Raw genomic sequence first — 15,195 nt, forward strand, 5'->3', positions numbered from 1 at the left:
AAGTTTTGTTTTTTCCTGCGTCGCTCTCACAGCGTAACGGGTTAGCTTCGGTGTGAGTGGTTGAAATAGCACGTCGATAAAGATGACAGACAAGTGGCTTATCCAATCATATGCAAGGATTTTTGATAAGGCCCAGCCTTCAAAAAAAAGACATTCCTATGGATCAGTCCCAGATGGATGTGAGTGGAGCTAGGCGGAGCGAAATCCATATGGCTAGGGTCAGGTTAACGTTCGCAGCCCCAACTTCCAACTTATCTTGTGTCATCTTCTACCTTAAGATACATCCACATGGACCTTACATCAAGCCTTCACCCCTACTCCAATATGGATCTGGGAAACCTATCGTTATCCACTGGAGTCTGTCTCTGGTCGTTCTCCTTACGCCACACTCTGATTCATTCCTCTCCAGCTCTGGAGACCCACAGGCGGCTGATGGCCACCTCCGGCTTCAGCCAGCTCTGGATAGGCTGCACCTCTCTCTACATGGTGACTTTTACATCTCAATTAACACCAAACCCATTTTACTATATGAATGCTAACCTTACTCTGAAACATGCTAATCCTGCTCTCCCTCTCCTCAGATAGATTGCCAAACTGCTTGTACAATCATCTCCTTTCTATTGATAGTCATACATTCCACACGTTGTGCAGTTAATCTTATTATATGTTTATTTTGCAGTTCTGTTTGGGTCTGTGTTTGTGACACGATGCAAAGCTCATCAAATATGGCAAAGCTTAAGTTCATGCCCAGCCTCGTTTTCCACTGTTCCACTTGTTTTAAACTTTTTAACGTATGCTGTTACAGTCGTACTGTGTTCCATGTTAATCGGAAGTCGGAGCAGGGAAATAACATCACCCCAGGGTGGAGAGGGTTCCAGTTGTGAGTTAGAAAACGGTGAGATTTGCCATTTATTTTAGTGCTAACTTCTATTAGCAATACAAACGAAAGACGATGCATTTCCCCCCATTTTATGCATTCAAACAGAATAGTAACATATTCACAAATGTATATTTTACAGGGTGTTTTACTGGTTTAATGAGGAACCAACCACCAGAAGTGCTAATAAATAATTCATAGCATCAACTTTTACTACATTCTATATCTGTGGAAGCCATATTGGATTCAAAACAATGGGCTGCTCCGCATTGCCGCTGTTTTTTCTAACTGGGAACCCAGATAAACAGACTTCTAAATCAAAGCACCATAGCTACTGGTAAGTTTAAGCAAGTAGCTTTTTTTCTTGTAGCCATTTTCTGACCTATGAAGAGGAGCACACATCTGCTCTACTTTAAAGACTTTCTGACAAAAATTAAGCAACAAACTAATAAGTTAGCATCAGCTGTAGGTACAATTATTTTCTAGAAATTGTTTGGGATACTTAATTGTGTCTGGTGATTTTTTTTAAATCACTTCAACCAATTTTGTCTCCCGTTACCCTTCTAGGTATCGCCATGACTCAAAATACAGAGCTGCAACAGCAGTATCTCCTTACATTGAAAGCTAAATGCTAAATTAGCGTTTAGCTTTCAAACATATGTGACGTGCCATGGGAAAACCAGGAATAAGTCAGCAGGGCACAAATGGAGAAAAGAGAAAAAAGCCTTCAATGTCTGAGAAAATTGTGATTTTTGCTTTATTGCAAAACATGTTAGGTGAAGTTACGAAGAAACCGCTAAATGTTTAAAATGGCAGTTTCTAAGGCAGTTTATACACGTTTACCATTTCAAAACCTGTTTTCAGCTTAAACCCCAGCTGCATCTTCATCATTTGTTAAACGACTTTGCGTGGCTCTGCGCATGCTTTTGTTATGCGTGTCAGCCAATAAGCTCGGTGCTTGAAGAAGACACATGGCTGCTTATGCAGCTACTCAACACCGTTTGAAAGAGAAATGCCTTAGCCATTTTGTCCCCCAAGGCCAAATTATGGTGTGCCCCCCAATCAATCCACAGAGCCTTTAGCATTTGCTTATGCTACTACCGGCTCTGCTGGTGAAAATGGTCCAAACTGAACGCATTTCCAAATTTTATACGCAGACTTTACATTCGATTAGAAATTTTAAAATCAGCAGCAGATTTTAGATCGTTATTCCAAATCAACTTTAAATGTGTCCATACCCTAATCCCTGTCCCGTTCCTTTGTCTTCATGATGCTGTTGGTTCACTAATGTTCTCTAACAAACCTCTGAGGCCAGAAATAGAAGAGCACATTACTGCACTGTACTGGATTTCCCAGTTTAGTGACTCTTGAAGGCGATTAGTTGTACTGGATTTTATTTGGGGAGGTCGGGGTAAGTAGGGTTGGATAATCCAAATCCATGACACACTTTTTCAGATTTTTATCTGCAAAAATAAACGTAGAACCATTCCAGTTTGTGATAATGCAATGCTTTATGTAGGTCAAACACCATGTGTCAAAATATGAAAGAAATCAGGGTTTGAGTCCACTTGTAGAACACGAAAGGTGAACTGACCTGTTGCTCATCATTTAGATTTATTCGGCAACTCACCATGACACCTTGGTTATTTTGACTTTAGCTTCTTTAAGACTTATTTGGACTGACTGATGAGTCGATTCGTTTTCATTATTATTTGAGGGTGTGGATGAGGAGCGAGGGAGGGAGGGAGGGAGGGAGGGAGGGACGAGCGAGAGCCTGGAGAGGAGTGTCTGGGGTTTGGTCCCGGTCCCCTGTGGTAATACTTAATAACAAACATTAAAAATACCACAGAGATCCCTCACCGCATTCCCACGCTCCGGCTGGCCAGAGCACACACTAGCGCGCGTGCATGCATGCACACACACACACACACATTCAAACACTTTATACACACGGGTAGGGCCGTCTTTCTGACTACACCTTCAGACACAGAGAGCCATTTATTCATGTACCGACACTGATTTTAAAAAAACAACAATTGAGGGTCATACACATAGTCGCCTTGTACTTGTGTTTGGTTGTTTTTTTTTTTTTAAATCAGAGAATATGGTCAGGATGAAACTTTGCATCCATCTGGACTATATAGTGAAAAGCAGAACAATCGTCATGTTCAGTGAAAGTGTTGACCACAACTAGATAAAGCATCCTGAAAGGGTTGTCCCTCCAAGAAAAGAGAAAATAAGCGCACCTCCCGCTCTCTAAGGTTCTTCCCAGGTCAGAGGCGATTATCACCACTTAAACTGCGATTATTGCCGCCATTAGAGCCATGCCACCGTGTTCGCTGGGATGGGTTTTCCTCTTGTCGCCAGTGGCTTTCTGACCTTGTCTCGAGGTTTGGGGACAGTCCAGCCAGAGATTCCTCTGCCTCTCTCTCCCTCCCTTCATGCTTCACATGTGCGTCAGCGAAGTTACCGCAACCTCTCAGAGTCCCCGCCTTCGCTGTAACCCCGTGATCCTTCTGGCTTTAGCAGCCCCACCCGCCTGTTTTCTCTCAACACTTCCCTGCTCTTTTTCCTGCCATCTTCCTCAATGTTTACATCCTCTTCCACTTTAACCTTCAGGCTAGCCCAGCAATTCTGTCCCCTTTAACACCACATAAATCAGCTGATTGAGATGAAATGTGTAAGTTACATTTCGTGTTATGCCGATGCAGAGTTCTGACTTTTACAGAGGTCCACTTTGCTGTCATAGCAGAGCAAAGACCATCTGAGATCTTCATTTGACGACTCTGATCGTTCCTAATTTAGAGAATGTAAAGCCATGCTTTAAGTTAGATTTACAAGTGTTTTTTGCAAAAAGACTGAGCTAAAGTGGCACAAACGCAATGGCAGATATTAGTCGACACAAATCAGATAATGAGGCTCAAGCAGTATTGTGCAAAATAATTGAGAAACAGAGTTTTTAGATGCTTATCCATCATGAATTATCACCATTGAGGAACCTGAACAGTTCCAAATTCACCCTGCAGCGAGATAATGATCAACGGCGTAAAGCAACAGCCATGACAAGCTGTTTTCAACACACACAGGAGAGCAGGTGAAAACATAAAACAGAAAGTCAAAATGGTATTCATGTCATTTTTTTTGTCTTTATAAGAAATATCATTTGGAATGGTTTCGCCAGTTGCATGGTGCTGCTGTCGATGTTGCTGTGCATGTTTTTCATTGCTAAAGCTGCATGTTTAGTTGTGTGTGTGTGTGTGTGTGTGTACTTGCAGCTGAGCGAGAACACTTTTTCTCATTTTACTAGTAAAGTGAGGACTTTGATGTACAGTAAGGACCTCTTTTTTGTGCCTGATGAATGGAAGTCAAGGCACAGTCTTCACTACGTACATTAAACAACAATGTTTGTTTGTGTGTGTGTGTGTGTGTGTGTGTGTGTGTGTGTGTGTGTGTGTGTGTGTGTGTGTTTTTGTGTGTGTGTGTGTGTGTGTGTCTGTGTGTGTGTGTGTGTGTGTGTGTGCGTGCGCACTTAAAACACTCTCTGATGTGTTCTCTAACCTAAGACTGATAAGCCTTGAGGGGACAAAAGCCAAGTCTTATAGCTGAGAAGCCCCCATTTCAGGGTTAAAGGTGGTTTAAAAAAAATGGTGTGAATTATGTTTTGGTTAAGGTTAGGGTTAAGAATGTGCTGGCAATGGTTCAGATTAGGCATAACTGCATAAATAAAAGTTAAGGCCTAAATCTAATTGAAAATTTGCAGAACTTGAATCCTGAGTTTAACAGCAGCACTGTGTTCAGTCTGACTGAGCCTAATATGAATATGAGCTTTGTTTTGTAAAGAACAATGGACAAAAACGTCAGACTGTAGATTTACAAAGCTGGTAGAGAGAGTAACAAACAAATTGCAATGGAAAGTGCAATAAAAAGCTGGTTCTAAGTATTGGTTCAATGAGGCCTAACACAAATAAATGCATGCCGTTTTTTTTTTTTTTTTCAGATTTTTTGTATTTGTATGAATTTGTTCCCATTTCACAGTGACATTTCACACGGCTGTGTTGGTCTTCTAGCACATGAAATCCAAACAAAAACAGTGAGTGTTGTAGTTGTAAAGACAGACTGTCAAAATAATAAAAAAATACCTTTTAATTGAGAATCATAGACAAAGAATTTTAACAGAAGGTAACTTTTTCCATGTCATTTTCTGAGGAAAAACAAACCTGGAACCATCCCATCAGACCAGTGAGTCCTTTGGACCATTTCTGTTGAGCGGTGCAAGATTCAGCTGCACACCAAAGGCTTTGTGCTGCAGAACGCAAACGTGATCCGAGTTCCAAGCGCCACTCAGAGTGAAGGCTTGCAGTTCACGTTGTGCGCGTTAGTGAACAACGTGTTACGTGGACTGTGCAGAGCTTATGCTTACAGGACCCTTATGAACAGCGAGAAACTTCTGAACCTCATGCCAGACTCCTGGCTCATTCTACATTTTTCTGCTGCAACAGCTGTGGCCGTTGAGCACTTGGCTTGGAGACACAAGAATCTTATTCAATGAAACACTCCTCCTCCACTGGGAAAAGCTGCACAGAGCTGGGAAATAGTGATGTGAAAATGAGACAAGAAAGAAATACTGGAGGATCCTCCCTTCTGGGGTCAGACCAAGAGATGGGGCCAACTACAGCTTGACGTATGCGAGGTTTTTTTTTTTTTTTGTGCAGCATGCTTTCAGGCTGACAATATCGGCCAGTTGTTGTAAATACTTTAGCGTAAATGCAATTGTAACATTATATACACGCCGCTAGATTCTGAAAACATGTAAACTGAGACTACGTCCACACGGAGCTGAATACTGTATGTCGAGAAGAACCAGAAGGGGTTCGGTGATCTGAGAGAATGGGAACTTCGAGTTGACCTTCCTGCATTAGAAAGTAGCAGACAGTTACATTTAGCGGATCGATTGATTACATATGATTTCACGACCATTCTAAATAACTCAAGAGTGCTTTTGATGGTTTAAGCCTAAATTATTTACTTAATACTTAAGAATTCTTTAGTCACCTAAATAATAGGAAGAAAATACATGTTTTAATGTATCAGAACATAATAGAATTAATCTGACCAGTGGTCTATAAAAGCACACAACAGATTTCAGACTTCAGTCATCATTTATTAAACAGAAAAAAAGAAATTTCCAAAAATGAAAATGACACTTATGGACAAAAGATGTACCTTTCTTTGCAGGGGCTCCCAAGTAAAAAGCCCTAATGATCTGCAGCATGGGCAAGCTAAGGGCGAGTGAGCCCCAGTGGGTAAACCAGTCATCTTGTGTGGTCGGACAGTTGTGGGTCGTATTCCAGCTTCCTCTTACATGTTTGTGTACCCTTTGTGTACCATGTGAGACCACCTCTACAAAAGCAGGAGCCTTGGCGCTTTGGTGCTCTGGAGTATAGAGGTGTATCTTCACAAAATGAATGTGCGTGTTCCAATTCCTCTCTTTTGTGGAGTGTGTAGTAAATCTATCTTGTCTGATAAAAATCACTTACCTGACTCCGCCAGATAGATTTGCTTCGCATATCCATCTGGAAACCTTCCGTTGAAGTAACTTTGGGAAGGGGCGAAAATACTGGTTAGCTGATTGGCCTATGTTGGTGATAGACGGGCCAAATGAACCAATCAGATTCGTCGTCGCTCGTAACAGAGCGACGACGAAAACACAACCACAAGCCAAGCTACTCTTGCTGCTACAAGTTATGAAGTTGAGTCACCAAGACAGAGTTGTCTGATAAAAATCACAGCTTTTGGGTCCAAGATGGAAGCCCCCCTCTCTCCTACACCAAGTCACACTTCTGCAGTGGGAGAACTTACCGCTCAGCGGGTCCGGATCAGTGTTGCCAGATCATGAAAGAGAAAGAAGCGACCACCTCTATGTGTGGATGCAGATGGATATTTTAGCTTACTTGCGCTGTCTGTAATGCAGCAGCATGAGCACGTCTCTTCATAGCTCTTAATAGTTGCTTATTTTACTGCCCAAACAACCATTGTCACTGTCAAAAAAATGCAAAACGAAAAAAAAAAATGCAGCCTGCGACTCACAAAATTTAAAAGTGACTTTAGAAATAAACAAGCCCAAAGTCGTTTATAATAAGTGGACTTGGCAACGCTGACCCTGATGTAATGCTTGTGTTCCTCAAGATTAACAAAATAAAAAAATAATAAAAACAGCTGGACAAAATAAAGTTCTGGAACTAATGTCCCAAATGCACCTTTAGCATCACAAGCCGTGCTAAAAAAAAAAAAAAATCTTTACCCAGGGGCAGCCAATCACAGAGCTTAAAGAGCACCTTTCTTTACTTAGCAACTGAGCAGATGAATTCTGATTGGATGAAGACTGGCTGCATTCACATAAAGCTGGAAATTCAAACAGTCAGTGGTTTGAACTCTTCCAGAAGACTTTTAATGTGGACATATTGTGCTTTTTAACTCCTTACTTTTCACATTTAAATCATTCAAGTTGTGGTCATTATAAAGTGACACTGCGATACTTTGGTCAGAAGTAGGGTTATAGTTAGGGCTAAGCCTCAACCCTAAACCTACATTAAAATGTTATGCACTCCAGGAGAATCCAAGTACACAACAAAATGTACAAAAGTACATTTGAGTAACAAATGGGCAAAAAAAAAGTGGATTTTGCTTTATGTGCCCCCTTTAAATAAATAAATAGACTTCAGATATAAATAAAATTTGAGCTACGATCTGAATGCCATCTTCCTCAGGCAGAGGGGGAGACTGCTACTCTTCATGGAGATTCTTACCTGCGGGAGCTCAGACAGTTTCAGGAGGCTTGTCTCGTTTTCGGCACACAGACGGCAGACCTACCTCACTTTGCACCCAAGGATTTTACCTGGCCAGCAAGACCAAGATGTTGATGGGCGAATGTCCCTCACCCCCCCAGCCCCACAAGGCAGCGGTTGCTGTGGGAAAAGAGGGAGAAGAATGTTCTGCTCATGCTTTTATACCTTCATGATGTCATGGAGAAATCAGCTGTGGGGAAACCCCTCCTTCTATATAGCATATCATGAAAAGGGGACACCGCTGTGCATGTTGGGATTCCGAGGCTTTGCTGGTCTTTTCAGTGGCTGAGGTGGATCCTTGACATTAAGGTGTCCGTTCCTTTACGCTTTTAAAATAACCGAGCATCCATTTTTTTTTTTTGCTGGAGTTCAGACGTTTTTTTTTTTAAAGTCCTTATTCATTGCAGTGTTACAACACACACATTCCAGTAAAGACCATCACCACAGTCACCATGAGCAGGATGTGACTAAGCAAGCTTTCGCAGAGTTGCCAATAACATTCATTTATGCGTTTTGTGTGAGCGTGCTCCTACCGCTGCGTGTCTGCGTGTCGCTGTGCCGTTTTCCCAACATAGCTGCATGTGGTAATTAAGCAGGAATGTAGCAGCAGAATCTCTGGCCTTTCTCTTCTGCCTCATCCATAACTCTCCCGACTCCTCATCGCACGAGCCGCGAAAGCCAGGGAGATAATAGTCGATCAGCATCGCCGCTGGGCAGGCCATTAGCATCTGGTCGGCGGTCGCAGGAAAACCTAATATGGGAGAAACTGTTATTATGAAAACCGCTGAGGGAGCAACACTGTGGAAGGACTCAGGGTGGCTTTGCCCGAGTTTATTTCAAGCCTGAGAACGCAGTCATCCGACCATGAGGATCTGTGTAAACAAAGAGGCATTAGAGCTGCAGCGAAAAAACTTTTCTTTTTTTTTTATCCACACAAGTGATCGGTTTGAATATAAAGCCACCGGTCAACTTTCTGCAACCTGACGGACCAATCGGCGTCGGGCCCCTTCCTCATCTGTCTCTAATCTTTCAAACCACTCCTTCCACTCGGTCTCCGCCTTTTTGCGTCTCTTTCCAAGAAGCTCGGCTGGAGAAGCATCTCTCGCTGGGTCACATGAAGGAGGCGGCTCTAATGATGTTTGGATGACTCTCATCAGACAGACTGGGCGCTCTGTCGTCCTCTGACCCAGACCGTGGGCTGTGATCCGCCAGTAACCCAGGGTTTATTTGGTCCTGGCTGTCACGTTACCACGACAAACCACAGTGGATGTGACAGACCAGCACAAAAAAAGTGCATTATTTTGATGTGGGAGGAAAAGGATATTTTACTTATGTTTCACAAATGAAAATCAGATTGCTCTGTATTTAGCTCAGTCAACCTTCCCATTTATTGTCCTGCAGATGGCCTCCTACTACATGATATGTGTACCTCCACACAGTGGTTGGCACGTAAGACAGATTGTTCAGTTTTAGTCTCCTCCTCCACCATCTTGTCTCCTACATAGCTTGGGGGAAACAAGACGTAAGGCTTTCCTTCTACAATGGCTTTCCTTTTTGACACTCTTCTGTAAAGGCTTGATTTAACGGCGTTCCCGTTGAGAGGTTCTCCCACCTGAGCGGTTGATATCTGCAACTTCTCCAGGGTTACAATGGGCCTCTTAGCTGCTTCTCTAAATAATGCTCTTGTTGCCCGGCCCCATGAACAGCCGTGTTTTGGCAGGTTGGCAGATGTGACATACCTAAAATAAAAGCATAACCGCAGCTTTTTCCTCCCCGACTGCTGTGTTGTGTTCCTTGGACACCGTGATGGCGTTTGTTCTCTGGTGTTCTCTCACAAACCTCTGAGGCCTTCAGAAAACAGCTGGATTTATACCAAGATGAAATCAAACACAGACTGATTCGACTTACTGGGGGTGTCAAAGTACACAAAAGTCATGGTGCGGAACGTACTTTGGCTTCAAAGTGTACGATTTCAGCTCGCTACCAGACGGACGGATGCATTATACAATAAAATCACTTAAAAATGGTCAATGTTGTTGTTTTAGCACTTTTTAATAAGTCCGTGCAGACATTTGAGAATAATAATAATTAAAAAAAGGTTCAAATCACTTTGGAGTTGTTTTGATATTTACACAATCCAGTCTACGGGATGTGCTTGAACGCACCTTAAAAGCCCGGCTGATGGGTGGGGCGGAGGGGATCGTCCTCACAGGGCCAGTGTGTTGTCACCTCTCATAGTCTGTGCAGCTTTTTGGACTGGTTGAAAGCTGGATTTGGATGTCAGCCCTACCGTTTACTAATAAGTAAGGTTGCCATGCTTTCAGTCAAGAGAGAGCAGGAAAAATAATTGCGGGCCATGATCTTTTTTTTCATTCATTTCCTTTCAAATCACATCAAATTTCAATAAACGCGTTGAAGTGCATGTTATAATGTCACCATGTGTGCAAAAAGTGTTAAGCGGTTCAAACTCTTTCACAAGCCACTGCATTAGGAAGCTGGCAGTCTGAAATCGTCGCCCCACACCCAGATGCTCTGGTTTCTCCGGCTCTTATCTCGTTTGCTCGGTGCATCATGTCAGACAGACTCTCCTCTCTCTCTCTCCTTTCATCAGGCCACAGCTGCAGCCTTATCTGGAGATAAGACCAAACATCAGAAGAAAAGTGAACGTTGTGTCGTTCACACACACAAGGAATGTCAATGTGTCAGTGTGTTAGTAGAGCAGCAGACGGCAGAAATACAAGACCGACTGTAACCCTGAAGGAATCGATTGAAGATTCCTCCCAGGATAGAATTATGGACATGAAAACTGCAGTTACCTATCAAAGGCTTCTCCAGGTACAACATGGTCAAGTTCAAATTAAGATTCTCAAACATATGTTAAAGGACATCATGAAAAGGCAGAGCATTTTGAAAAAGTAGAGTAACAAATTCCCCCTCCCCTCTTTCACCTCTGGGCCTCGCACTGTGAAAACAAACATGCAGCAACATGCAGAGCAGCCCTCCAGGCCACCTTTTTACTTTGGGGGGTGTTTTACTGCCATCTAGTGGCACAGTCTCACAAGAACACCACGAGAACACCAGCGCCTTAGGAGTACTTATTCTTGTTTTAATATCGACATGCACAATAACAAACTGAACATAATTTATTAATATAACTAACAAAGTAGTGCGATTGTTGTAGGGTTTTGTAAATTATTGGACCACCACCTGTCCCAGTGGACGGTGGATTACCTCACTGGCCGGCTGCAGCATGTGAAGACACGGGGCTGTGTCTGTGACGGGTTGGTCTGCAGCATGGCTGAGGTCTTTTGGACTCCTGGGGGGCTCCTGAAGACCTTCTTTAACTCTGTGGCAGCATCAACCATCTTCTATGGTGTGGTCTGTTGGAGCAGCAGCTTCTCTGTAGCTGAGAAAGTCATTAGGAAGGCCAGCTCTGTTCTGGGCTGTCCCCTGGACCCAGTGCAGGTGGTAAGAGACAAAAGGACTGTAGGAACAATAACATCACTGATGGACAATGTCTCCCAGCCCATGCATGGAGATGCTGCAGAGCTGATCTCCTTCAGTGACACATTGCTGCATCCCAGCTGCTGTTAGACTTCATCGTCTCTGCTGCTCACAACAGACCCAACAAGTGTTTGCAACATGCTGATGGTTGCATGGATCCTGGATCTGATCGAGAATAATTTACACTTTCTCTCAGATGCTGATGTCTATTCGCACAACCTTTAGCTTCTCTGGAAGTGCTTGTAAAACAGTGCATAGAGCAACAACAATATTGTACATGGGTCACTCTGAAAATGCTTGCTATATTTACACAAGTTCAATGAATGGATGCACCCAGTTCCGCCTTTCAATACAACAAGCTGCAAGTTTGTGGTCCTATGTAATCAAACAAAAAACAGTAACTTTTAAAGACAAATACTTTGTCTTTTAAAGTGCTGGACCAAAGATTATCCATTTTAGGAAGACTTTAATTTGTCAGTGTAATAAAAAGTCTTTCAAGGGCTACAAATGACCCTAAGGCCACACTTTGGGCATGTGAAGCATCAAGCTCAGCACCGGTCCCTGAAGAATAACATTGCAACTAAATGAATAAAGTTAGGCAAAGGCTATCTTTGAAATTATTCTGTCCTCAAAAACATTTTCATGTTCACTTTTTTTTAATAAAAGATTTGATCTTAACATTCTGACATTAGATGAAGTTCATGGCTACACTTTTACTCCAAACATATCTTTAGCCTATTTAATTTGTTTTTTTAAAAGACGTATTGCGTATCACTTGTTTGAACCGGGGAACTTCCAGGATGCGAGCACCGCGCTGTAACCACTAGGCCACCACTCCCCACTCAGGAATTGATTAAGTCCTATACAAGTACAGACCACGTACCGTTTTACACTGCGCGGAAGTGTAAAAACCTGGTTCTGAGGCGCGGTGATTCTGGGAGAATCAGTAAAGGGAGAGAACCATTTATCCAATTTCATCTTCTCTTTATTAGCCGCTTTATTGTCTAAAGTAGATTTTAAGATTCCTTCGTCACACATAAAGCTCTGATTGACCAAATTCAAGGTTCAATGTTCCCCACAGAGAGCTGTTTGCAGACTGCAGGAGAAGGGAAGGTCTACTGCCATGTATATTTACACTGAAATAAAGTGTGTTTGCTGTGTGTAATTGGACTTGAATCTATGTTCAATAAAAAAAAATGTGTAATAGTATTCACACCTCTTAATCTTTGCTCACGTTTTGTCACGTTGCAACCACCACCTTCAGTGTATTACTGGGGTTCTATGCAATAGATCGAGGCATGCGTACATTTGAAGGAGAAAATGTTTTTAAAGTTTGTCTGTGACCACACATGTGAAAAGTGAAGCGTGCGTTTATTTCCTGCACCCCTGTGGACCAACACTTTAGGAAATCACTTGTAGACATACCTGGTTTTGGGCTAAGTATTGACCAGCTTTGCACATCTACAGATTGATGTTTTTACCTGTTCTTTGCAAGAGCATCTGTTAACGTCACATTTTTAAATCTTCCCACTGACTCAGTTGAATCTCGGGGTTAGACGTTTAATAAAGGTTTAATAAACGTATAGGGCAACAGGAGCATGATGATGCCACCACCGTGTTTCAAAGTGGAACTGGTGTCCTCAGGTTCCGCATGCTAGCCAACAAGCACCCTCTTCCCCGTGTCTGCTGGTTGCCCCTGTGGCTTGTGGCCGACTTTGAACCTTTTATGACTTCTAACAAAGGCCGTGCAGAAGGTGTGTTCAGGGTGAGGCGCGGCGTTGCCGTTTTCCCACACGACGAACAAAACTGTCCTAATTTAGCCCCAAGCTTTTTTATTTCCCCAACCCATTCAAGAATGAAGACTCAAACGGACGCAGGCTTGTTTTGCATAATTATATACAGCCGTTTTATTTGTGATTCCCAGAAGAAAAACAAAAAAAACATATCATTAATATTTTACTACGTACAATGACGGTGATCAAATGAATCAGTTTAGAAATGAGGGGGAGCAACACCAAAATAAATAATAAAAACAGACAACTGGTGATCTGAGCAAGAATAGAGACACTTTTTAAGGTACTTTATGTGTAACACTATTTCTTTTCTATAAGGCTATTGACGCCGTCATCAACAGCAATGCCATGGCAGCAGTGGGTTCAGATTTCAGCTAGAAGCACTACGGTCTGGTGACTTTTACTGCATGGTGGTGTGCAAGTGTGGCGGATAAACATACTTATCTTGGGACTCTTCATTAAATAAACTCTTGACTTAAAAACATTTTGCTTCTCGCACACATAATTATTAGAATAGGTCTGTTTTATAGGACATTCGTACAAACAAGCTTAAATTAAGTCAAAGGACATAAAACCCTGAATCTTATTACGCTTTGCTACATCAGAACAACAAGTCTGCTTTTCTTTCAGGCCGTCTGACTGAAACATATTCGGACGTTTCCTCAGAAGGGAAATAAATACAAGGGGAATCCCAGCCAGCGTGAAGCGGGACTGAGTACGTGTCTGTGAGGGCGTGCCCCAACAGGGGAGCTTCTTTTGGCTTGTTACAATAACTGATCAAACTAACAAACGCGCGGATATGAGGAGAAAGACAATACAGAACGCCTGCTATTTTTTTTTGTTGAAAACCCCTGATATTGTCCCAAAATAAGGCTGTGGGTTTTTAGGCACACCAAGGTAAAACTGAGCTGAGCACAATGTGCAATTCTGTTTTTCCTTTTTTTTTTTTTGAAAAAGACATGAACCTTTTGGAAATGTACATGATTAACAATTCGGTTTACTTTAAATCACCTGTCCAAACCAAGTCGTATTATAGATATTAGAAACTTGCTAAAAAAAAAGAAAGCAAGAAAAAAAAAAAAAAACGATACATAAAATGGTTAATCATTTTCAGACTTCATACGTTTTGCAGAGCATTTAAGAGACAAAACCACAAGTGCATCATTGGCAAAAAACTGCTGGTGAAGGAACGAGAAGTGCACACGCGTGTGTTTGTCTGTGTGTGTGTGTGTGTGTGTGTGTGTGTGTGTGTTTGCTGTCGGTTCAGTCAGTAAGGAGGTGTTCAACTGCAGCTCTTTAAGTGCATGTGTGTGTGTGTGTGTGTGTGAGAGAGAGCAAGCAAGCGCATATTTAAAGAGGTAGCAGAGAAACACAGTCTGAGCAGCAGATGACAATCGGTCTTGAAAAAAAAAAAAATCCATCAGTGAACTGGAGTAGAAAAGGTGGTTTTAGTTTAAACACCTGGAACCGACAAGGTTAATAAAAAGCGAGATCGACTTTAAAATACAGTGCAGTGAAAAAGTATTTGCTCTCTGAGAGATTTATTCTTTTTCTTGGCACAAAAGCGTTTTAGATCATCTAACAGATGTTTATATCAGACAAAGATAACCTGAGGAAATATGAAATGTCTAAACCAACCTGTCTCGGTGTCAGCAAGTAACTGCCCACCTTAATGAATTATGAATTAACTGTGATTAACCACAAAAACTAAGTTATATTTGACTATTTGCACCCAGGCTGGACTACACTTAGAGCTGCAGAATCAAGAAATCAATTAAATAGTAATTGCCTGACATGAAGCTGGCCAAAAGATCTCAAATTGCAACAAACTTCCCCAATTTTTAGAAATTCAAGGACAGGTGAGAAACAAAGTCATTGTCATCTAGCAGCCTGGGAAAGGTTGGAGCCATTTGTAAGACATTGGGATTTCAGGAACTTTCGTGAGAGCCTTTAGACATAAATAATGAAAACATTGAACAGCGGTGAACCTTCCCAGGAGTGGTTGGCCCACCAAATTACTCCAAGAGTGCATGGGTAACTCATCCAGGAGCTCACCAAAGAACCCAGAACAACATCTGGAGCACTGCTGGTCTCACTTGCCTCAGTTAATGTGATCGTTCAAGAATAAACCATAAGACAGAGAGAAAAAGGCCTCCATGGGAAAGCTCCAAGGCCA

The sequence above is a fragment of the Fundulus heteroclitus genome, unplaced genomic scaffold (assembly GCF_011125445.2).
Source record: "Fundulus heteroclitus isolate FHET01 unplaced genomic scaffold, MU-UCD_Fhet_4.1 scaffold_208, whole genome shotgun sequence".
NCBI lineage: Eukaryota > Metazoa > Chordata > Actinopteri > Cyprinodontiformes > Fundulidae > Fundulus > Fundulus heteroclitus.